Here is a 26,012-nt window from a genome sequence, read left to right as displayed (position 1 = left end):
GGGGCTGGAAGCAACTGCAGCTGTAGCTCTGTACCTGCATCACCTCTGCTGTCCCCCCTCCCCTGGGGTGGTGGCCAAACTGTGAATTCCTTTCACTCTGTCCCCGAAGGTTTTCCCCAGTAAACTTCTCTGTTGTCTTTGGTGTTTGTGGGTTGAGAAGTCTGGAAACTGCCACAGCTCACTGATTCAGGGTGCTCAGGCCTGTTCTGCCTGACTCTTGGTCTGGTTGGTCCAGGTGCAGCCCACGCTAGGCTCTGTTCCGCTCCCAGCTCCATGCGATAGACATTACCTAGTGATCATACTGGCTGTCCTGGCCTGGAGCCCTGCTTCCCTCTGCTATTTCTTGGGTTCTGCAGTTCTAGAATTTGTTCAGAGCCATTTTTATAGATGTTTGGAGGGTCCTGGGGGACAGCTTTAGGCAAGTCCCTGCTTTCCAGCCGCCATCTTGGCTCTGCCCCCCCCCCCACCCTGGAAGGAGCTTTTGTTGAATTACAGAAAGATTATGAGTCCCAGAAAGTGTAAGGGTTGCTGCATGTGTGGAGTCATGAAACTGCGTAAGGTAAGACTAAACTGTAGCACTGAAGTGATATTTCCCTTTTCCTACCTTCTTTCTCTGCCCAAAGAGATGGCCCATATTGTTTTCTTTTTAAAAAAGAGGAAATCATCAAAAGTGATCAACACGTAAAAAAAAACCACACACTTGATATTATAAACAATATTCTAACACCCATGGAAAGGAGCGGGGAGAGAGGTGTCTTCTTTGAGACCAAGCTTTTTTCTTCATAATTTCACAGTAAGTTTTGAGTGTTTTGTGATTTGTTCTTTCTGATGTTGTCACACTCCATTGTCTTCCTATCTCTACTTACTTCACTTTGCACCAGTTCACGTGAATCATTCCTCAATTCTCTGTATTTAGTCAGTCATCAAGCATTTTTCAAGCGGCTAGTATGTGCCAGGCACTATGCTAAGTGCTGGGATTACAAAAAGAGGCAAAAACCAAACAGTCTATTACAGTCTTGTATCACTATTTGTTTAGCCATTCCCCAATCAAAGGGCATCTCTTTTGTTTTCATTTCTTTCTTATTGCAAAAAACTGCTGATATAAAGATTTTGGTATATATGGGGGCTTTCTTTTTGTTGATGACTCCTTTAGGATATATGACTAATAGTGGCATCTATAGGTCAAGAGGTATGGACGTTTTAGCCACTTTATTTACACAACTTTAAATATCTCTGCCAACTATACATTAGTGTGTCTGCCTGTCCCCAAGCTCTTCAACATTAAATCTTTTGTCAAATCTCTGCCAATTTGCTGGGTGTGAAGTGAAACCTCAAGATTGTTTTGATTTTCATTTTTCTTATTATTAGTGATTTGGAGCATTCTTTCATATGGGTCATAGTTTGTAATTGGTCTTTTGAGAGCTGTTTTTTCATAACCTTTGACTAACCATTATTCCTCTATAATATTCTTATGTATTAGTCTGTCCATTTGTTCTTTGGCATTAATGAACAGGCAAGATGCTGACTGTTCATGATCACAGCATTTAAGATATGTGAGACTCTAAAAGCGATTCAATTGCAAATTTAAATGGTATTTGAACAAGATAGAGTATGTCCGTTTCAACAGTGACTGTAAAAGATCCAGTCTATTCACTGAATGATAGAGTCGAGCAGGTAAGGTCATATAGGACAGCAGACCAATTTTATGGTCTCTAAAATGTGCACGAAATTTTCACTGACATTGCTTCGAGTTGGTCACAATTACCTAAGAATAGAATTTGTTCCTGTCTATAATTAACTTTTGCATGAGGTTCTTTTGTTAAGAATGTATGATTTGTAGTCCTGCTTAAGACCACCTTTGCATTTGATGTATGATGATAAGAATAAGAAAGATGATGCAATTACAAGAAAGGGCAGTGGGTTGTTGAGTTCAGAAGAAAGACGAGATTAGTATTTAATTGAATTGAGGAGTATATTTTTGGGTCAGGAAGAGATCGTGCACACAGGAAATTCCTTGCTTTTGGGGGAGTTGCTCTTTGTTTTCAAAAGAAAATATTTTTAAAGCACCTATTAGCAACCCACACTCTCTGGGAACTTAAACTCATGCCTTCAGCTCATTCCCTGTTTCCCCAACTCCCTTCTCTTCCTAAGTCTCTTGAAGTCAGCAAGGCTTTCTTACCTGGATGTTGCATTTGGAAGAGACTACAATTTTCATGAAGGTTTTATGACAGATATTTGCAATTTGTGGCATACACGGTCAGGAAGACCAGGCAGGCAATTTGCCTCATCTTTGCTCTTTATCTCAGGGTATGTGACCCTAGGCAAGTCACTTGATGCTGTTTGCCTTGGTTTCCCCATCTGTAAAATGAACTGAAGAAGGAAATGACAAACCACTTCAGTATCTTTCCCAAGAAAACCCCAAATGGGGTCACAAAAAGTCAGACAGGACTGAAAAACGACACAACAAAATCAGGGAGGCTCCATTTTTAGCCTTTTTACTCCCTACCATCAAAACCTTTTAAATCACCTTGCCTTTGATGCCTCCTTTCCCTTCCCTTCCCTTCCCTTCCCCCTCCAGTTTTGAGCCCAAGATCAAATAATCTTGCCTTTGTTCTTATGTTGTAGCTTTCCATTAAGATGATGTAAACTCCTGGAGGTCAGGGGTTGCTTTTATCTACTTGTATCCACCAAGCTTAGCACAGAGTTAGCACTTAGTAAATGCTCATCCATTCATCCAAAACAGGCTAAGTTCAACCTCTGACACATACCAACTCTGCAGCCAGGGACGAGTCAAGTTTAATTGGTGTATGCCTGGCAACTCTTTAAGATTCAGTTACCTCCACTTTTCAAAATTCCTCATTGGAAGTTCCTTACACTAATGAAATCACAAGTCAGGATCCAAATTTCAAAAATCTTCACTATAACTCACAAACCTGGGTTATATGCCACATTTATGTATATTTGTACACACACATATATGCACATGAATATATATGATTCATTAACTTCCCATGTGAATTTTTTTAAAATATAAAATTTTTTAACCTGTAAATTTTTTAAAAATAAACTGCTAAATTTGTGTTCCCGAAACACTCGGTACCTTGAATTTTTTAAAATTCAAAGTGCTCAAACTGACATATAGTTGGAGAGAAAATAATTCTAAATGGCTTTGTATCATTTACATTAATCAGAAATTTTCCTGATTCCTTAGTCCAAAATGCCCAAACCCAGGATTCCATGAGTAATGGTTTGAACGACTAGTTACTGAGAAGGCAATCTGGCATAGTAGATGGTGTACATGGTTTAGAGCCAAGAAAACCTGGTTTATTTTTCTAATACACAACAATAAAGATAATTTAAATTCATATGAGAGCAGCATTTGCCTTAGAAAAATAGGCCAATCTCATCAGTGCCAGTAACCTCAATAAATAAAATGGCATAAAACCGATAGCATGTCCTACTAGCATGGGCATTAATCAAATGGGAGTCCTAAGAAAAGGAACATGTTTACCTTCGTCATCTGAATATTGTATCCAACCAGGAGATAACTTTTTGTATTGGAAAATAAATATTGCAGCTGGCACCTACAACTCTATGTAAAATTGGCTACAGGTGAGCATGATTGGAAAGCGAAATTTAAGTGAAAAAAAATAGACATATAGATCAAAAAGCAGGACACCCAGTTCCTTCAAATGGAAACGATAAAAGAGATGAATAAGGTCTCAACCTAGATTGCAAAAGTCTTCAAGGCCACAGGTGATCTTGTCTCTCAAGCATTACCTACAAACTGGGTCAGAGATTAAAAAAAAAAAAAACAAAACCTGTGTCTCCACCGAGTCTGTGGGTACAAAAATCCAAAGTCCATTTCATAAGCTGCCTTAGACTCAAGACACCCCCATCACTGGCAGTCATGCTTCTAGTAATTCCATTTCTTAGAGAAACCACCGGTCAGGAGCCCTTTCTGGGTCCTCTCCCATTCAAAGCAAGGCTGTTCCCCGGGGTCTTATGGGCAGGGAGGGGAGGCCTTTTTCAATGAAAAAAATCCCACGTCGTCTACTTCTGTTTTAGCACCTTCCAAAACAGCCAATGGTTTTCCAGGCTATCAGCCTCTCGGCAAACACACCCTTATAGGCTCATAAAACTTTAGAGGTGGAAGGAACCTGAGAAATTTTCTAGAAGAGATTCGTAACCTGTAGTCCGAGAACTCGCTAGTCAAACACACATATGTGTATAATATATACATGATATATATACACACACATACTCTATCTATCTATCTATATACATACACACCATAGTGCATATATACTGTTGGTTTCCTTTGTGATCCTGCGGATTTTATTTTAAGCATTTAAAAATGCTATTGAGGAGTTCATCGGACTGCAGAGGTTGTCCGTGACAAGTTAAGAGCTCCAGATCTAGATCAACTCCTTCCCCACCCCTGGTTTTTACAGATGGGGAAACTGTGGCCCAGAGAGAAAAAAAGGTCATACGGGTATTTATGGAGCAGAGGCTGGATTCGAGCCGTCCTTTAGAGTAACCCTCCCTTCTCGAAAGCCACGTGTGTTCAGCTGTTTGCGTAAATGGAATCGAATCCAGAGTTATGGGGGCGGGAGAACGTCTATATTGTCCTCGAGCAGTCCCGGTCCTCCGTTCCCCTTTCCCAAGCCCGCCTCCGGCCCTGGCAGAGCTGGAAACTAAAAGGTTGAAAGAGACCAGAGGCTGAAAGCTACAAGCGTAGCCCCAGCAGAGTGCGGGGCTCGGAGCGCAGCGGGCACACTCATTGGCCAGACCCCGGCATTATGGGCGGCTCCCACCGAGCCAGCCACGCCCACTCCCTCGCTTGGGAACAAATGAAAAACGAGGACCTCTCGGAAAGTCCCCAGTGGCGCGGTGATGCAAGCGCGTGTAAGGAGACGTGAGGACGCGCGCATGCGAAAGAGAAAGCGTGAGTTCCTTGTTTCTTTTCCTTCGTTCCCCCCATCGGGACTGTTGTTTCCGCCTTCTCGGTTTTCCGGGACCCTGGGTTTGGGGGCGAGCTAGACGCCCCCCGTGGCGAGGAAGCTCGGGTGTCGGTTGGGAGCTGGAGTCTCCCCCCGGGAGCTTTTGAGATGTGGGAGTTTGCTTCCTAGACCTAATTCTGCTGTCATTCCCTGAAAAATTAGCGCAGGAAAATGTGAGAGACCCCTAGTGCGAAACCTGGCCAAAGCTCAGACGGTGATGGTGCTTAATATTTTAAAATAAATGATACTGCTGAAAGAAGAAAGAATCAGCAGCAGCAAGCTTTCCAGGCCGGCGCGGTCAGCCCTCTTAGAAGGGATGTCGAAACCTCTTCTTTACAACGCAGAGTGTTCACTTTGCCAAAGTACTCTCGATCTCAGAAAAATAACTTAATTATTCACTTCTGTGATGGAGAATCCACAGGCAGTGAGAGATTGTGGAAAGAGAGCTTGGCTTGGAGTCAGCCTTGGTCCTGACTCTGTAGTTCCAGTTTTGCCTCTGAGGCTTAATTAACCCCCCCTGGGTCTCTACTTATCCACTTAGTCTCATGTAAGTCTCTTAAAGACTTATCTGCCATGTCGCATAGGTGGGTTGGGCCTGTAGGTCTAAGAACCCTTCCCTGATGAAATCTCAAATCTCAAGCCTCAGTGGCGTTTTCCAGCCATCTAAAATTTCATTTCATTACCTACTTAAAATATTCGAACCACTTTGAAAGGAAAACTTAAGGGAAAAAAGAATGTAGGCTTCCACGATTGTACTGTCCAAATCTAAATGGAATGCAGAATCTAATTCAGCCTTTTCTTGGTGAACCAGGGTCAGCATGTTGAACTTGAAATGAATTATTTTGTGCACAATACTATGGAACCCTCTGGGCCCTTAACTTGCAAGGATAGGGTTCTTTGTCTCCATGCGCATTGACCAACACTGAAGAGGTACCTAGGGCCTTTAAAATACATATATACATATATATATATCTATATCTATCTATCTATCTATCTATCTATCTATATATATATGTGTGTGTGTGTGTGTGTGTGTGTATATATGTGTGTGTATATATATATGTATATATGTATATATATATATATATATACATATATATATATATATTTTTTTTTTTTTTTGGCAGTTGTTCTGACTGATTTTAATATCTTCTGATTTGCCCCTTCTCTTCTGTGACCTGGGAGTAGAAACATCTCCTGAGTGTAGCTCCTTTTAGGTTTTGTTTTTTTTTTTTTTTTTTTTTTTGAGGAGGGAAGGCAGGGCAGTTAGTAAGGCAACTAGTTAAGTGTGTCAATTGTCTGAGGTCACATTTGAACTCAGGTTCTCCTGACTCCAAGGCCTTTGCTTTACTCACTGTGCCACCTAGCAGCCCCTCCAAAATACTTTGCATACATGAATTGGCATACATTAGACAAGGGTGTCCCAAAAGTTCTAGAGAAGCTTTGTTTTAATAGATTAAAATTCATTAAGAATTTTGGGATGCCATATATTGGATCCCACAGGTATTAGCATTGCCATTTTAATGATGAGGAAAGAGGTTTGAAGAATATATGTGACTTGGGTTAAATACCTTGAAGAGGCATTGTGGTTCAGGGAGGCAGAAGACCATGGGTTTGAATATTGGTTTTATTTTTTTCTCCTTTGCTGCCTGTGTGACATTAACTTCTTTGGACCCTATTTTCTTCATCTAAAACGAGAAGGATGGAGTATGTGACCCCTGAGGTCCCTGACAATTTTATATCCCTAATCCTATCCCCTAATAGCTAGGAGTTACTAGAAGAAGGATTGGAGTCCAGGCCTCCCCTGATTCCACATCTAGGACCTTTTCCACTCCATCATTGTCTCCCAGCTGGGAAGCAATCTTGTTTGACATCTGTGCCCAAAGCTTTTAGCTTTTGCTTTTAGCTGCTTAGAGGCCTTTTTTGGGGTTTGTTTCTGGGTTCTCGCCTGTCACAAATCTTGCTGAACAAATGACCTCCTGATGAAGCTGAGCATGACTGTACACACATACTTCAAAATTATTGTTGACCAATTTTTAAAAATTGGTGGATTTTGTTTATAAGTCACCTTTATTTCCAAATTGAGACTTCTCCTCTCCCCATCTCCTCTACCTATCCAGACATTTCTTGTAACATAGCTTGAGAAAGAAGAAAAATTCAGAAAAATTAATCAACCCATCAGTTGTGTCTGATTTCATATGCAGTGCTCCTTGTCCATAGTCCTTCTTTGTTTGATAAAGGGAGGGAAATGCATTTTTCTTTTCTTTATCTAAAATAAATTTTTCTGATAATTTCTTATTTTTATTGTGGTGGGTGAAAGATGAAATGATGGAGGAAACAAAGGTTTGAGCTTCTGAGTGTATTGATTATTATGCAATGAATGCCAGTTGCCCAACCTACTGGGACCAGTAGCTTTCCTCAGCTTTGGCACTGGACCTGGACACCGGAGAAGACAGACTTGAATACATTAAAAACAATTAATGAAATGAAACTAATTAATTAAAAGAAAACAATCAGGATACATTAGATAATTTGATTTCTAAATGGAGGAATGATTAAGGACTTTCTAAGTTGGGAGGGGGAGAGTGGACAGGTACAATTCCCTGAAATCGGAAAAAGAGGTGTCCCACTCTCCCCCCCCCACCCGCCCCAGTATCTATAAACAGTCAAGGGAATATGAACAATAATCGATTGATTGGTATGGGGACAGTTTTCAGATAAGTCATATGGGTTGCTCGAGATACACAATTGTGAGAAAACTCCTTGCATCAGTCTTTGGATCTGACATAACCTAGGTCCTGAGTTAAGGGTCTCTAAGCAGTACGTAGAGGTAGTCCAGCCTCCCAGCCACACAGGACCAGGTTCAAATAATACAATAAGGTTTTCTTCCAGTTCCCACAATTGAATAAAGTTTTCCTACAAGGTGGAAGTTGGACTAGACCCATAATTAAATAGTAAGGGAACTGAGCTGGTTTTAGAATTGAGTCACGAGATGGAGCTAGCGTGGTTCACCCAATTCCCACAATTAACACTTCTGGTCTAATCTTCCCAATTCCCTCATTATATCACCTACATTTCCTGTAAAATGAAGACTAGAGAGGGGAAAAAGCAACAATTCACCCCAACTGATGCATCAAAAAAATCTGACACATGTAGTTTCACATACATAGGACCCCTCAGTGAAGAAGATGGTAAAGATGCTTCTTTTGGGCCCGCACTTCCTCTACGATCTTACAGCATTCAGGTTACATCAGTGGCATCAAACTCAAATGAACTGTACGTAAGGATCCCTGCAGGCTGCATATTGATTCAAAAAACCACATTGGCATTATCTAAGTTTCTATGGTATTTTTTTATTTATTTTATTAAATATTTCCCAATTACATTTTAAATCTGGTTAGGGCTACATATGTTTAACACCTGTGGTCTAGATTGTCTTATTCTTTCCATTTGCGGTATTGTAAATTTGTATTGTTTTCCTGGTTCTTATTACTCTGTACCACTTATAATAAGTCTTCACGTGTTTCTCTGGCTTCTTCATAGTCAGTCTTATTCCATTATAATTACATATAGCAATTTATTGAGCTACTACCATTGTTAAGGGTAACCAATGATGCAGGTGACCTCATGAAAGAGGATTTTTCCCCCAAAAGTTATCAATGCCTTTCTGCTTTTATAAACTCTATAGGTGTGTAACTGATCGCAAGTAGGAGTGATTGGAAACTTAGCATCATCCAACAGGGGTGGGGAACCTGTGGCCTTCTGACTGAGTCCACATTTTACAGAGCAAATCCTCTTATTAATGGGATTTGTTCTGTGAAGTTTGGATTCAGTCAAAGCGCCGCACTTGAGGACCTAGAGGGCCACATGTGGCCTTGAAGCCACAGGCTCCTCACCCCTGATTCTAACACATGCCACCATATTAGATACTACTACAGTGTCACTAATGGAACTTAATGAGAGAATTTGCTTTGAGCATCCCAAAGCTTTGTGGTCTTGAATTTCAGTTACAATAATATCTCTTGGGTATTATATTCTAAAATGAGCACCTTGCCATCATATAATGTTTATCTTTCAAAAATGTATAATATGGCACTGAAAAAAAATGTTTGTTACCTCCTCCACTAGAATCCCCTCGCTTCCTTCTCCCATTGTCCTGGTTTAAAATAAGGGGCTTGCCATGATTTTAGAAACAGATGAAAGGTCAGAGTTTTACTCGCTGTGAGTGAGACATTTTTTTAAATAAAGGAAGCACACCTTGAAAGGTAAAAGTCCATGTCTGGGAGTTAAATGCCATCGTCACTCCAATCACCAGGATAACAGAGTTGACCCTCACATATTGTTTTGGGAAGTGGATGGGAATCCAAGGTCAGGGAACTTGGTATTTTGAATACCAAATGGAGAATTGACGGGTAGAGAATGGTATCTTAACTCCCAGATGATCAAGGGGGCTTCACTCAAATTTTGTCTGAAATTGGTGTGAATGCTTTGATCAGTGTCAGAAGCTGCTGTTTTCCTCGGTTTTTATTTCTCAGTATGGATGCTAAATAACAGCTTGCACCCTGTTCAGTGTTTCACCAGCAAAAGGAGAATTCTATGCAAATTTATGAGCTCTAATCTAAATTGTTTCCCGTTTTTGTGAATTGTGACAGCTGTGTCATTCTTAAAAGCTATTTAGTATTGCAACTGGCTGCTGCTTAGCATTACAAATGACTCTGGAATAATAATAATAATAATAAAAAACCCATGGACTAGAGGGAAATACAGTACTTGTATTTACTGGTTCCAAGTTTTTTTGTTGTGTGAAAACAGCTGGTTTGCATTCATGTTTTATGATATTTTAAAATAGTTGACTTTTAATTAATAAGCATTTAGCACTTTGTGCTGTCGTAAAGGAAAATACTTTGAAATGCCTGTTATTATTAATTGTTATTATTTCGGGGCTGGCCTTGGAGTTAGGAAGACCTTTGTTCAAGTTTGCCTCTATATATTAGCTGCGTGGCTGTGGATAAATCACTTAGCTTCACAGTGACTCTTGAAAATGTAGATGAGTTGTTCCTCTCCATGAATAGAGGGAGTTTTTACACCAGAACTCCCTATACCTGTGAAATAATAGGTCCAGACTCCTCCAGATTGCTGTTATTGGTGTGGTCATAGTTATAGTCAACTTCCTTTTCTATATTGGGGAGGTTCACTAGGGGATAGCTCAAGTACCCCTTTCTTCTACCAGTTTCATTGGACTCTATTGTGGTAAAGCTAGTTAAAGTCCTATGGGTGATTTTGGTAGTACCCAGCATGTAGTACACATTGGATTGATCATGCTTTTGAGAAACTACCATGTTGTTGGCAGTGAGTCTTTGGATTAAGACAAGTGTCCATACAATGGGGACATTTTTCAACTTGGATGACTCCTGGAAGTCAGTAACAAAGTTTTGGTATTTTGTGTAGGCTGTATTATATATAACATACAATATATTATGTGTTTATATATATATATATATCTATGTATATATATACACACATTTAATATATGATATATTTCAACTTTTCAAGAAACCTATATTTAGCTCCTAATACACACACACACACACACACACACACACACACACACACAGACACGTGTGTATTTGAGGGAGATGTAAGGGTAAAGTAAGATGCTACCCATGATCATGAGGCAGCCTGTTAGGAGAGTAGATAGTACCTGTCTTGGAGTCAGGAAGACCTGAAATTGAATCCTGACCCAGACATTTACTAGCTGGATCCCCCTGGGCAAGTCACCCTCATTGGACTGAAGAAGAGACTGAGGCTAATACCAGCACCTACCTCACAGGATTGTGCTGAGGATCATGTGAGATAATTGTAAAGTGCTTTGCAAGACTTTTAAGAGCTATTTTAAATGTGTATGAAGTCTGTAAAGTAAGGAGATGGATTTCCATCAGCCACGTAAGAGAAATCTTACTGCTTTATTTCAGATGCTACCGTGGAAAGGCACAGATGATGGCTTGTTTGCGTTCTTTAGCAGTGATCATAGCACAGTATCTACTCCAAGGGTGGTTCTCTATCACGTCATGGAGCACTTCAGCAGTCTGGCCTTGCTTGTAGACGTCTTCTTGGAAGACTATTTTAAAATGCAAAAATTATAAAGGAAACCATTTATATTGAATTACAGTTATCAAAATATGTGTAGTTATCAAAATATATATAGTTGTCATATATATAGTTGTCAAATATCTATATAGTTGTCAAATATATATAGTTGTCAAATATATATATGGTTGTCATATATATGGTTGTCATATATATGTGTGGTTGTCAAATATGTATATATGGTTGTCAAATATGTATATGTGGTTGTCAAATATATGTAGTTGTCAAATATCTATATAGTTGTCAAATATATCTATATAGTTGTCAAATGTATATAATTGTCAAATATATATAGTTGTCAAATACATATATATATATATGGTTGTCATATATATGGTTGTCAAATATGTATATGTGGTTGTCAAATATATGTAGTTGTCAAATATCTATATAGTTGTCAAATATATCTATATAGTTGTCAAATATATATAGTTTCAAATGTATATATGGTTGTCAAATATATATATGTGGTTGTCATATATATATAGTTGTCAAATATATATATATGGTTGTCAAATATATATGTGGTTGTCAGATATGTATACATAGTTGTCAAATATATATATAGTTGTCATATATAGTTGTCATATATATATAGCTGTCAAGTATATATTTATATATATATAGTTATCAAAATCTATTTATTAAAAAAAGTTCACAAATCTTAGATTAAGGACCTCTGCTGCAACGAATTACAAGTACCTAGAAATATCAGCAACTATGAATGACTCACAATAAGTTTTATGACATCACCTGCTGAAGATCTGAGCTGGTTGTACTTACATCATGGGACTTCTCTTGCCCCTGTCTCAGGCAACCATTTGAAACATCATCATCATCATGATTTGGCAAATAATCCAAACTTGAAATTTAGGAGACATCACTGTATGCCCTGGTGACTCAGAAGTTTTCCCACATTTGCCGTGATGTATTGCTCTTATGAAAAAACACTGCCCATCCCTATCTTGCTTTGTATGAAGGCTTACCAGGAGAGGACAACTTTAGTTTTTTTACTTGGAGACCTGGTGTTGTCCTTGGTACAGTTTACCAAGGCCTTTTCTGAAATATTTGCTGGGGGAGGATCCCACAATTTCAAAGTTCTATCTTGTGGCCATTGATTAATCAAACCACTTTGGCGAAGATCATTATCTTTAATGAAGCTTGATAGTCCACATCAACTCTTTCAATCCTGAGAAAAAGCACTGGGGGTTTGGACCATGTATATGATTCTTTTCCTTCATTGCTAGAGGTAAGTGTGTTGTTCAGTTATTCAGTTGCACCTGACTCGTTGTGACCCCCGTGCACCATGACACACCAGTACTGTCTGTGGGGTTTTCTTGGCAAATATATTCTGTGTGTGTGTGTCTCTCTCTTTCTGTGTGCGTGTGTCTCTCTCTCTCTGTGTGCGTGTGTCTCTCTGTGTGAGTGTGTCTCTGTGTGTGTCTCTCTGTGTGTGTATGTGTGTGTCTCTGTCTCACTCTGTGTCTGTCTGTCTCTCTCTGTGTGTGTTTCCCTCTGTCTCTCTGTGTATGTGTGTGTGTGTCTGTCTGTCTGTGTGTGTGTGTATTTCTCTGTGTGTGTATTTCTGTGTGTGTGTGTGTCTCCCTCTCTCTCTCTGTCTCCCTCCTTCTCTCTCTCTGTCTCCCTCCCTCTCTGTGTCTCCCTCCCTCTCTGTCCCCCTCCCTCTCTGTCTCCCTCTCTCTCTCTGTCTCCCTCTCACTCTCTGCCTCTCTGTTTCTGTATCTGTCTCTCTCTGTGTCTCTCTCTCTCTTTCTCGCTCTCTCTCGCTGTCTGTGTCCGTCTCGCCGTGTGTGTGTGTGTGTGTGTGTGTGTCTATGTGTCTATCTGTCTGTCTGTCTCTCAATCTCTCAATTCTGGGCTCATCATTAGAGAAATGTGATGGTGCATGTCCCACCAGATCATCTGGTGGTGCTAAATCTTTTTTTAGGAAGTGATGCTTTCCTTCTCCCAGCTCTTGGCTGGTGGCTCTCAGGTTCACCGATAAGCCCTGACTGTCTAGTTTCTTGGCTCTGTTTACCTGGATGAGACATAGGGCATTGTTGGAGTCTTCTGGTTTGAGCTTTCACGTATCGATGGGGATAATGATGTCACTTATCTCACAGGGTGATGTTGAGGATCAAACGATAGAACATATGGAAAGTACTTTGCAAACCCAAACGTGCAGTCTAAGTGCTGGGCGTTAATGTTATGTTATGGAAATCTTTCCATCAGTGAAGGGTACCTGTATCTTAATCCCTTTTTCCTATGGCATCACTTAAAATTTTTGATCTATGTAACCCTTATCCCCAGACCTTCGATCTTTTCTTCTTCAGGCTAAATATTCCTGGTTCCTTCCCTAGCACTTCCTATTGACATGGGCCAGGCCTTTGACAGTTTTTATTGTCCTGCTCCAGACAAAATCAGTCAACAAGAATTTATTAAGCTCTCGATCACTGTGTGAGGCACTGTGGATATAAAGGCCCAAAAAAGGAAACAGTCCCTGCTCTCAAGGACCCTACATTCCTTGAGGGAAGACCCCATGTGCACATTGAATGTCAGAATAGGGATAGAGCCTTGTTAAGTAACCTGCCCAGGGATGTAGGAGGAGAAGTGGGAGAGAAGAGAAGGCAGAATCTGTATCTATGATGAGATCAAAGGCAGACTCAGCTTATCAATATCTGTGGGACCCAGAATGGAACTCAGTTCTCTAGGTATGACCTGACCAGGGTTCTTTGTTGTTCTCCATGTGTAATTTTGTGGGCTCAGGGAACTCATAATAAGGAAATGTCATCCACCAAGGCAGATTTGCAGCTCTTCTGCAATTACAGTCTTAGAGAGTTTTCTTGGGGTCACACAGCCAGCACGTGTTCAAGGCTATGCTTGGACCTGGGCCTTCCTGTCTCAGGACCCAACATTCTCTACATTAGGTTCCTTCTCCACAGGAGGAACATAATCTTCCTACACTTGGAAGCCTCTCAATGGATCCCAAAATTAATTTGTGTTTTTTTTTTGTGGGAGAAGACTTTATCTACAATAACAATAATAGTATTTACATAGCACTTCAAGCAGGTGTTACCTCATCTCATCCGCATCACAGCTCTGGGTGGTAGAGGCTATTGCTGTCCCCGTTTCACAGATGGGGAAACTGAGGAAGGAAGAGGTTAAAGGGCTTGTCTAAGGTTACAAACTGAGTCAACGCCTGACGCAGAAATCGAACTCGATTTCCCTGACGTCAGGGCCGGCTCTCTGTCCGCTGTACCCCTTCCTAGCCTTGTCACACTGTTGTCTCACATTGAACTTCCATTCTGTTCAACACAAATCTATTTAGGCCTTGCTCTGTGCCAGGCACTGTGAAGAGAGCCTTACCATGATGATGTCATTTGATCGTCATAGCAACCCTGGGAGGGTAGGCGCCCTTATGATCCGCATATTACAGATGAGGAAACTGAGGCAAACCGATGAAGTGACTTGTTCAGGGTCACGCAACTAGTAAAGTGTCTGAGGCCTGAGAGAGCAATGCAGTCCTCTAAAAACCCCAGACCTTCAGACTGGCGTATCTAACCAGGCTTCCTCCAACTTGTATCTGTGAAGTGGGGCTTTCTTTGGACACAAGTGTAATAAGACTTTCTATTTAAGTCTGTTTTGTTCAGACTGACTCTCTGTGCCCCCATTTGGAGTTTTCTTGGCAAAGAGACAGGAGTGTTTTGCCATTTCCTTCTCCGGCTCATTTTACAGATGAGGAAGCTGAGGCAAATGGGGTTAAGTGCCTTGCCCAGGGTCACCCAGCCAGTAAGTGTCTGAGGCCGGATTTAAACTTGGGAAGATAAGTCTTCCTGACTTCAAGCCTGGCACTCTATCTGGATGTACCACCTAGCTGCCCCTTAGGGCTGTTAGGTTTCATCTTTTTAGATTCTAGCCCATCTAGAGCTTTTGGGATCTTGGCTGTGCGTACAAACAGCCTTATGTCATTTTCAGATTGTATAAGCATGCCGATTTTTGCCTTTAAATCATTGACAGAAGTGATTAACTGTACGTGGCCAAATACGGATCTTTTGGGTCAATTACAAGTTGAAGTAGAACCGTTTAGGATTGCTCTTTTAGCCTGGCTGCTCAGCCAATTTATTCTCATTCTGTTCCCATCTAGCCCACATCTCCGCCTCTCCACAAAAATAGCCAGAGATGTTGTATCCAATGCTTTGCTTACAACTGCATAAACTACGTCTATGCTACATCTCGCCAGAGTCTACGGTTCCTTCCACCACCCTTTGCCTATTATGTTTCTTTTGAATAAATCATAGCCATTCAGAGCCGAATTCTAGTCAAGGGTTTCCTTTCCCGTAAGGTCAAATTTACCTCCTTGCATCTGGAGTATCGTCTAGATTTTGTGCATTATATCTTTGAGACCACGTCTTCCTCCTTGGATCCTTGTCCCTTGTCAGTTTTGAGCATCTCTGCCGTTGTCTTCCTATGCTGCACCTACTCTCAGGGATCTGGCTTGGTGGATAGACAGAGGCAATTTTCCTCCTTCCCTTCTCTCCCTGGTTGACTAACTTTCCAATTTGTTATCCAGGGCACATTTCTTTCTCCCCCATTCCCTACCCAATCTAGGCTGGTCATAGAGGGGATATTAAACACAACCACTGGGAGGAATGTCACATGCTTTAATAATGCCTTAAGAAATCTTGTCCAGGGGATAATGTGAATGGTGGAGTTGTGTGTTTTCATTGACTTTGGGGAAAGGATATAAGGAAGTTGGGTGCAGGATAAACCTGAGTGCTGAATTTCTTAAATCAGCATGAAGCCCATGATCTAGGGATGTTGCCCTCACTGCTCCCTGTGTGGCTTCAGTGTTAAGGACTGAGAGCCTTGAGGACTGTCACTTTGAAAACTTTAATGAGCGCTCATTACACTAAAACCTGTGTCCTATGAGCAGTAGAGCCAGCTCGAGATTGATACAGGAAATCATTGGTGGTGATGGACAAAAATTGGACTTGGCACTAATTCACCTGGCTGTGGAACAAAATTTGAGATTATCTACAAACTCCACCAGTTACATGTTTCAGTCATTATTTTTCATGTATAAAGGTGATTGTAATAATTTCTGTTAAGCATACGTCACTTTAAAAAAATAGAGGAGGGCATATGAATTTTGGAAAACTGACACCGCTGTTTTTCAAAATGGAGCCTCATTAAATTCCCAAAGAACTTCCAGATAATCCTGACAGCAGCTCTGGTGTGAAAAGTGGGTTTTTTGTGTGTGTGTGTGTGTATGCACAGTTTATTTCAATTAAAAATTAAAATTAAAAATCTCCCCATCCTGCTATGCAGCCTTCATATTATGTGTCCATTTAAAAAAATCACTTAATCCCACCAGTACTAACTTATTTACTTAATATTTATATATGGGATTTGACCGGGGGGTGGAGGGTGGGGTGGGGTGGGGATGGTGATTAGTTGTTATGTTGCAGAAAAAAATTTTAATTATTTAAAAAACTTCAATACTGATAATTATTTTCATTCATTTTCAAGTGGACTGAAAGAATATGATTTCCCCCCAATACTTGACTACACGGTAATATGGCATATTATTTATGATTGGTCATTAGCTCCCTTATCAAAGCAACATTTGCAGTAGAGCAAATTGTGAAATATTACCCAAATAGTCCAAATTTTAAAATTACTTAAGTAAGGAGTTAATATTGATAACCCTTGTTTGCATGTCCTTTACTGTAATGTACGTATTCAGCCTAGATTCTAGACCCTGAAAGGTGTTTCTGTTTTCACATCTTGCTTCTTTTGTTGGCTGTAAACAGATATGGAGTTGCAGTGGTCTCTACTTTGTGAAATCCTTTATCTTTTGATCTTAGAGTAGCCTGGCAGGTAATAAAGCTGCAGTGGATGGCTTTTTTTTTTTTTTTTTGCTTTCCAAGTTGAAAAAAAAATTAAATGTTATTTGAGATGTTTGATTAACAAGAAGCTGTTCTGTGTAAATTAATTGCTGCTTTAATGATGTCACAGCCTTGTCTTTTCTTATTAGCCAGATAATTGACCAGAAGTCTCGAAGCTTATTGTAACTGACAGTCGTCTGACCTTGTAGGCTATGTTCAAATGACACGTGTACAGTGAATGTAAATGTAGCTTGTTCATTGTTTGTATAGTTTGTAGGGCACCTGATCCGGCCTTCTCCGTTTTCACTCTTGCGTTACTTTTCCTTTGAAGTCCGTGGTCAAGAAATGGAATCTTTCACTTATTTCTTACACTAAATAAACTCCAAGACAAGATGAAAGAAAAAAAATTGTTCTGTCAACCAATTTAAACCACTACTGGCCAAGAGAATGCTAGCCTATTTAGGACTTGTAAATAAGGGAGCAGACATAGCAGTGAATGAATGAATAAATGAATTAATGAATGAAAAAGAATTTAAGTTTTTACTTGTGCCAAGCACTTTGCTAAGCACTAGGAAGACACACACACACACACACACACACACACACACACACACACACACACACACACGACTGGCCTTGTTCTCAAGCAGCTTATATTCTAATGGGGGGGGGGCTGTTATATTACAGTCGTATTTTATATGTGTATGTATGTGTATATATATTATATATATGTTTATATAATTATATTTTAATAATAAAGAGGAAGACAGTGTTTTGGTTTGGAAAATCATAGGGATGCTGAGTGGAATCACTGAGAAGTAGGTTGATTCAACCTTTCTAGTAACAATGTCGGTTTGGATTTGACTGTTCTTGAATGTGAAGAGAGGGGAGGAGGAAGAGTACTGGGGAGAACATGGCTGGGATGTAAGGTAAAAGACAGCCAGGGCCGGCTTAGAGCTAGTGGATCTTGGGAGGCACTCTCCAATAAGGATATCATGGTTCCCCGTTCTGGAACTCAAAGATTTAAGTCACTTAGGGCAAAGTCTCTGGTCTGAGGGTTCAACCACTTGAGGGCTGGCAAGAGGATGACTGAGGCATAGTACGTTTTTACATGTTTGCACATCATCTGTAACGTCATCGGTTTGCTTCAAAACAAAGGACAGCAAGAACAATAACGTGTTTGCCTGAGTTGAAGAGGGAGCTATCACAAGGCAAGGTTTCCATATTTAGGTCGCTTGGGGAGGAGGATTCACTGCGTCTCTTATTTTCAAGGGGGCTGTCTTAATAACAAAAGAGAATACCGTCGGTGACCTGAGCTGGGGAAGCATGCTCTCAAGAATAGAGTATGACTTAGGAGAAAGCCCAGCAGAAGTAGGTTGAGTAACTTTCTTTGGGAGGAAGAGAATGAGAGGGAGATCTGTTAAGTGAGGCATGACAGAGAGGCCTAATGAAGACCACTGAAGCAAGAGTTAAAATCCTTACCTTTGAGACGGAGAAAAGGGGAGGAGATTGGTTGAAGAAGTGAAAAGATCAAGTGGCCTTTGGAGGTGACCTCGAAGGTTGACCTGTAGAACGTCAGTCAATGAGAAAGGAGCTTGTGGTGTGGTCAGTTTAATTCAGCAAGTATTTTTGGAGGTTGTGTTCAGGGGTCTGTGATAGATGCTGAGGATTCAGAAACAAGAGTCCCTGTTCTCAAGGAGGTTACATTCTAGTAACCAAATAAACCTAGTCTTTCTGGAAGTCTCCAAGTGGAGGTTGTATGAGTGCTTAGCAGAATTGTTCGAGAGGAGACTCCTGCTGGAGAGTTTTCCACGAGGTAGGCTCTTTCTTTGTGCCTTCTTAGCCCTGAGATTATATCATCCTTTGTACCCAGGTGAGTATATGCAATGTGATTTGAGTAAGGGGGTGGGAGGGGAAAGAGACAAGGGGGGGGGGAAGGAGGGGGAGGGAGAGAGAAATGGAGGCCAAAGGAAAGAGAGGGGGAAGAAGGGGAGAGAGTGTGAGTGTTGGGGGGGCAGGGAATCCAAGGAAGATTGAACAGGAGAGATGGAGGTGAAAGGAGAATACCTTCTAATCATTTGAGGCTGCTTGGGCCAGTCCTGGAAATGGGACATGAGATGTTAAGTTTGGAGAACTGTGAGTCCACTTTGGCCCGAACATATAGTATTTCTAAAGCATTAATGTGAAATCAACATGGTAGGTGGGAGCTGAATTGTAGATGGCCTTAAATGCCAGGCTGAAGATTCTTTATGTAGTCCTAGATATTATGCTAGGGAGCCAGTGAAGTTTTTTTGTTTGTTTTGTTTTTTAAGCAAAGGCGTGGTCTCCTATCCAGGAGAGGCTAGAAGCATGAAGATCAATTAGGAGGCGATGACACTGGTCCAAGTGAGAGGTGATAAAGGCTTGTATAGAGAGGACAAAGATGCAAGAGATGGCATGTGGGAAAACTGCCCTGACTTAGTGACTCATTGGATAAAGGGAGAGAGAGAAAGGAAAAAGAGCAGCATGCCTCTGATGTTAGGAATCTGGATAAATGGGATCATGGGATTGTGGACTTGGAAGTCGGAGGGCCACTAGCTGTCTTAGTCCAGCTTATCTTTTTTTTTTTTCCCTTAACCTGTGAGGATACTGGAACCCAACTAGACCAAGTTCTTTGTAAGTAGCAGAGCCTGGAGGCGAACCCAGAACCTCTAGCTCCAAACCACTTTGTTTAGTTCATTCCCAGTTTTTCTGTAGAGCTGGCCAGTTTCTGAATTAAGGGAGAGTAGTTTTTATTAATAAGAGGAAGGTGAAGATTTGGGAGATCTAATTTTATTTTATTTTGAGGGTTTTTAAATTTATAATTTAATTTTTTTAATTAACCAAAATTTCTTCCTCCCTTCCCCTCCCATCCAGAAAACAAAACAAAACAAAGCCCTTGTAACAAATATTCATTGTTATACAAAACAAATACCCTTGTTGGCCACGTCCAAAGATATGTTCCATTCTGCACCCTGCATTCTGCACCCATCACCTTTCTGTCAGGAGGTGGGTAGCATGCTTCAGCCACTGGTGAAAGGAATCCTATCTATAACATACGAGTCTAGAGCCCCTCCAGCCTCTGTTTGAAGACCTCCAAGGAGGAGGAACCCATTACCCCTGAGGCAGCCCTTTCCACCTGAGGACAGGAAGATTTCCTGACATCAAACCAAAATCTGACCCTTCACAATTTTTACCCAAGGCTCCAGGCTCTACCTTCTGGTCCGAAACTGAACAATTCCAATCCTTCTTCCATGGTAACCCTTCAGCTACTTGAGGACAGCTTTCTGCTCCTCTTCCCTCAACCCCACCTTTGCCTTAAAGCTAAACATCCCTAGTTGCTTCAGTTGATTCCCTTGTGAAATATACTCAAGAGCCTTCACTGTCATGGTTGTCCTTCCTTGACCCTTTCCAACTTATCAATATTCTTCTTAAACTGAGACCTGGGACAAGACTTCAGATGTTGTCTGACTACAAAGGAGAAGTCACTGAATCTGGAGTCAGTAGGACTTGCTGACTCTTACCACGGGTGTGACTGTGGTCAAGTCACCTCAACTACCTGGACCTCACTTTTCTGTAAAGAATTACCTGAACTACATGGCCCCGGAGGTCTTTTTCTACCCTAGATCTGGGAGAATCTACTGTTAGCAGTCCTCTCCTTCTTCCTGCCTCTTCTAATGCAACCCAAGACCCTATAAGCCCTTTTGTCTGACCATCATACTGTTGACTCACACTGAGCATGCATGCCTCCAAGGCGCAGATAAAGTGTTCTGTGCCCCCTGAGATAGGGAAACTGAACTCAGGGTGACTCATGGGAGTGGAGGGTGGAGAAAGGCTGCACAAGAAGGTTCTGGGAGATTAGAAGCAAGATAGAGAAGACCTGAAATCATTGGACCAGCCACACGTGCTCAGTGAACCCCTCCCAGGAGGGTGGTGTAATCATTAAACCTTCACCTACTGTGCTGTATGGAGAGAACCCAGGAAGCGTTTGGCTGGTACCTAAAGAGTAGTTATTGAACAATAACAACAAAGCAACAAAATTTAAGTTTGTTGTGTAGCTAAGATTCAGTAATATCTCCTGAAGGGATATCATGGGATCTCTGAAACAGTATGCCAGTCCATTAAATTAATACTAATGATACTTTGACCATGTTAGATGTATAATACACAAAGTTCAAACACAACATACACCCTTGTGAGATGGGGAGGGTTATTTGAAAGAAAAGGAAACGGAGGTGCAAAGAAATTGTGCCTTATGGTCATTTAACTTTTTAAATGATGGAGCCATAATCTGAAACCGTGACTCCTGTCTCTTCGCTTATGTTCTTCCCACATGGACCTCAGACCCTTAAGATAAGGGCTGGAAGTATTTTTGTCTGATAAGGTTTGTACAGTGCATATAGGCGCCAGTGACCAAAGTGTAGAAGAATAGGAACCAGGAATTTTTATTGAAGACCAGAAAAGTGCCTCCAACAGTGCTCTGTGTTTACCCTTAGTGACCCAAGTGGCATTGGAAGCTACCTCGAAAGAAAGGTGACTGTGCCCATGGACTTTGGTTTAGAAAATGAGTAGGGATACCAGGAGACTTCCATTTATTCTGTTTGTGAAATTTTTGTGAGAGAAGAATGCGTTTCTTTAGTTTAGAGTGGCATCCTCTTCTGTGGGACGGAAGAAAGGTCATTTTTTTTTCTTTTGCCATTTTCACCCATGTAGAGCATGTCTATGCTGATGGGATTTATATGAGGCTTTGTAGGAGGGGGTGACAATCTCTTGATGAAACCACTGATGACAGAGAGGTGATAGACTCGGGCTGCAGAATGACACTTATTTTTTGGACATGGCCAATGTGGAAATTTGTTTGGCTTCACTCTGCATGTTTATTGCAAACCCATGCTGCTGTCCTTTGGTAGGGGGAGTCTCCTCACTGAGAGCTCCTTGTACAGTCAAGTCCAAATGAAAATGCCTTTAACTAATAGCTCTGTGCCTTAGATTATAAATTGCCATAGACTATAAGCTCCTAGAGTAGGGGTAGGAAAATTAGTTTAGGGCCAAGATGCCACTTATTTTTTGTTCTTTGTGAAAGCTAAAAATGGTTTTGGTTTTTTTACATTTTAAAATAAAGTTTTATTGTATTTTAAAATGTAAAAATCATTCTTAGCTTCATGGCAACACACACATACACACACAAATATAGGCTGCTGGCATTCTATGAGCAATTTACAACTATGCCCAAAGGGCCATAAAACCATGAATATATACCCTTTGACCAAGCAACACTACTACTAGGTGTGTATCCCAAAAGAGATTAAAAAAAAAAAACAAAAAGGAAAAGGACCTATATGTATGAAAATATTTATAGCAGCTCTTTTCTGGGGGTAAAGAATTAGAAATTGAGGGGATGCCCATCAATTGGGGGATGACTGAACAAGTTGTGATATGTAATTATGATGGAATAATGTTGTATTTTAAGAAATGATGAGCCAGATGCTCTCAGAAAAACCTGGGAAGACTTGCATGGGCTGATGCAAAGTGAAATGTACTGCGTGCAAAGTAACAGCAATATTGTAAGATGATCAGCTGTGAGTGACTTAGCTCTTCTCAGCAATACAATGATCCAAGGCACTCTGAAGGACTTAGGATGAAAAATGCTTTCCATCCCCAGAGAAAGAACTGATGGTGTCTGAATACAGATTGAAGCTTTTTTTTTAACTTTCTTTATTTTTCTTGAGTTTTTTTCTGTTTTCTTTCACAACATGATTATTATGGGTATGTTTTGCATGTCTACACATGTATAACCTACATGGAATTTTTTGTCTTCTCATTGCAGCTGGAGGGAGGAAGGAAGGGAGAGAATTTGGAACGCAAAGTGTTAAAAGCACATGTTAAAAATTGTTTTTACATGTAACTGGGGAAGAATTAAATACTAAATAAATAAAAATAGGCTGTTGGTAGGATTTTCACCTTCAGGTGTAGTTTGATGATCCTTGCTCTAGAGGACTGAACTGTGCCCATTTCAGTAAGAAATGTAGTATCACCCATAGACTCCATCCTGAGATAAAAGATGGCTGAATTATTTTTGTTCTTGTTTTGTTGTTTGTCCTTTGTTCTCCGAGGACCAATGACATCAGGAGGGTGATGTTGACTTGCAAGTGAATTGGACTTAAGTGAGGCAGAGCTGTGGGAAAAGTCACCAGCCTCACTCTCTCCTCCAGGGTCATCTGAGTCCAGTGGCACGATATAGATCAGGACCATTAGAGATGATTCCAGATGCAGTGGGAGACCTCGGCCTTTTTAAGCTAAAGGCCTTCCCAGGTCTTAATTTGTTTGAGGCAACACCCATTCAGTGATTTAAGGCTAGGTAAGACATGAGGCTTTAAAAGATGACCTACTTGCCTTCTTTAAAAAAAAAAAAATCAAACTGGGAGGGGAAGACCCTCAGGGTTTCTGGCCCGAACAGAAATCCTTGCTATTTACACTCACTCTGAGCTGGCAAAACCCAAACACTGACCAAGTGAGGCTTGGGCTGGGACCCATTGGCCAGTCAGTGAGAGCCAGGGTGATTTGGGTTTAAGGCATGGTCAAGTAGCTCCATTTCAAATGGAATTATAGGCATCTCTTCCAAAATGCCCTTGGAGCTTGAAGTCCAAAGAGCAGTACCAAGCCAGGCCTGGAGATACTGAAAGTTATTTAGATTGTCATTGAGTGGGGAAGCTTCCTGTGTCATGCAGTAGGGTCAGCAATTTTGGTTTTCTGTCTTGTTCTGAACTTAATTAGTAGGGAGTTTCAGGAAAATTTTGGTCATTTCCTCCCTAGATTTTCAATTGGCAAGTGCTTACAGCGTGTAAGGTACTACTAGCTATGTGATGGGAATACACAGACAAAAAACAAACAGCATCTGTCCTCAGGAAGCATGATTATGTTCTATTGGAGTGGGGTGGTGGTAGGAGACAATATAACACTCAAGCAGATGAGTAAATGTGAAGTTATCCTGCATAATTTCAGTTAAGTGGGGAATTGGGAAAGACCCCGTAAAGGAGAGGATGTTTGAACTGTACTTTGAAGGACACTAGGGGTTTTAAGACAAGGTGAAAGGTTAATGCTGAGAACACCTGTGCAATGGAATGAAGATGGCCTTTTCTTTTTAAAAACAGAAATAAAAAATTATTCCATTTATAGGAGACCTTTCTTCCTTCCTCAAAAGCCAGGAATGATAGTTGATCCTCTAAAATGTATTGACACAGATTTTTTTCACATTTGTCCTCGTAGGAAACACCAACATAAGAAAAATGATAGACAGTGCCGGGCTGTTGCTCTGAAATGCTATTCATTTTAAACACAAAGTTCTTTCAGCAATCTCAAACATTCTTCTCCCAGCCTCTACAGCATTTGTTAAAAGGCTAGTGAGATTGGAGACAATGACAAACTTATTCTGTTTTTCATCCATTGATTTCCCAAACATGCCACAACCTCCAAAATGTACAAATTTTCAAACTGGACTTGAAGTAAACATTTGTCTTAAATAGAGCCTGCCACATGGATGCATTTTTTGTCACCTACTCAAAATAAATGGAAAGTTTTAGAGAGTTCCATAAGGGAAATACGTTGGGTTCCCCTATGAAAGCAACAAAGGCTTCCTTAGCATTCCAGGAATTTTGTTTTGGTTTATTTTTTACTCACCCAACGAAGAGCATTTGAAAAGTCTGAACAGAAAAAAATTCTTTTGTAGGCTGAGGAAAAGAAAGACTGCTTCCACTTCTATAGTAAGTTATGGTTAAAGACCTTGCTTCAGTTAATAACTTTCTCTGAAGGATTTTGTTGATGTAACCTATTCCCAGTTCCTTAACTGTTGAGTCTTCCCCTGAAAGCTTGGCAACTTAAGCAGCTGTTTCAAACCCTTTTCTGCTGCCTCTCCTTTTATTGGAGATAACTGACCATTAGCAAAATGGGCCTTTCTGCTGCTATAACCATACAATGGATAGGAAGTCCATAAGATACCTCAGCTGTGAATAATTTGGTGATTGATTTGTGGGATATAAGTGATATAGGAGGAGAGAGCAATGGGGGTTATGTTGGTCTGGAACAGCCTCATTGAGGAGCAGGAATTTGAACTAGGCTTTGAAGGCTGGGTGAGATTTGAATCGGCAGAGAGGAAAAAGGGAAGGTATTCCAGGTAGAGAGACGAGGGAAGAGATGGTGTAAGTGTGGTAATGAGCTTTGGGCAGAGGTCCTATCTTAATTCTCATCTCTCCCAACATCTACTTAGTACATGGTTATGAGAGAATTAATTAATTTTCTAGGGAGATAAAACTAACACTTGGAATAATTTAACTTTCATGAAATGAAGAGGAAGGCTGGCTAGAAGTTCTTAGGAAATGACTTTGGGGTGGCAAGCAGTTGCAAATTTTAAAAATTTGGGGTCCCAAAGGAAGCATTTCAGAAGCATTACCCTTACCCTGTAAGGAACATTCTAAGGTCTCAAACATGTCTACTTCTTTCTGTTCTCATGGCTTCTGCCCCTATCCCCTCCTTGCCAGTCATTTACAGCTGCCTCCAAATGGATATTTCCTGTCTCCAGGCTCATTGTTCCTCCATCCATCATTGAAGATTATTCTTCATTTTGCATAGACCTGATTATGTCACTCATCCACTTAAAACCATTTGCAGGCCTCTTGTTGTTTGGGAAGATAAAATTCAACCTTCTTACCCCCTCTTTCAAGGCCTTCCTCCTTCACCTGATGTCTCCTACCTTCCCAACTTCTCCAGGTGCCTGTACTCCAGTCATATGGAGCTGTTCATTGTCCTTTGGATACATGTAGACCATCCCCATCCCTACCTTTTTAATGTGATGCAATGGGAAGAGTGCTGAGTTTGTAGTCAAGGAACCTGGGTTCAAATCCTGGCTCAAGGCTTGCCCAACTTGGTGCATTCTAGTGGTATAACTTGGGTGATGCGGGCA

General features: G+C 40.8%; 1 protein-coding gene across 1 annotated transcript in view; it reads left to right on the top strand.

The window, feature by feature from the left end:
• The first annotated feature begins 4,884 nt into the window (after positions 1-4,884).
• The window catches only part of RHBDD1 (rhomboid domain containing 1), a 174,341-nt gene continuing 153,213 nt past the window's right edge, over positions 4,885-26,012 (top strand). Inside the window, exon 1 of the mRNA XM_036756349.1 lies at positions 4,885-4,948. The gene's annotated coding sequence lies outside the window, so the exon portion shown is untranslated. The remainder of the gene's footprint in view (positions 4,949-26,012) is intronic.

The sequence above is a fragment of the Trichosurus vulpecula genome, chromosome 4 (assembly GCF_011100635.1).
Source record: "Trichosurus vulpecula isolate mTriVul1 chromosome 4, mTriVul1.pri, whole genome shotgun sequence".
Classification (NCBI taxonomy): domain Eukaryota; kingdom Metazoa; phylum Chordata; class Mammalia; order Diprotodontia; family Phalangeridae; genus Trichosurus; species Trichosurus vulpecula.
The sequence above is the reverse complement of the archived record's forward strand: the minus strand, read 5'-3'. Positions and strand labels throughout refer to the sequence as shown.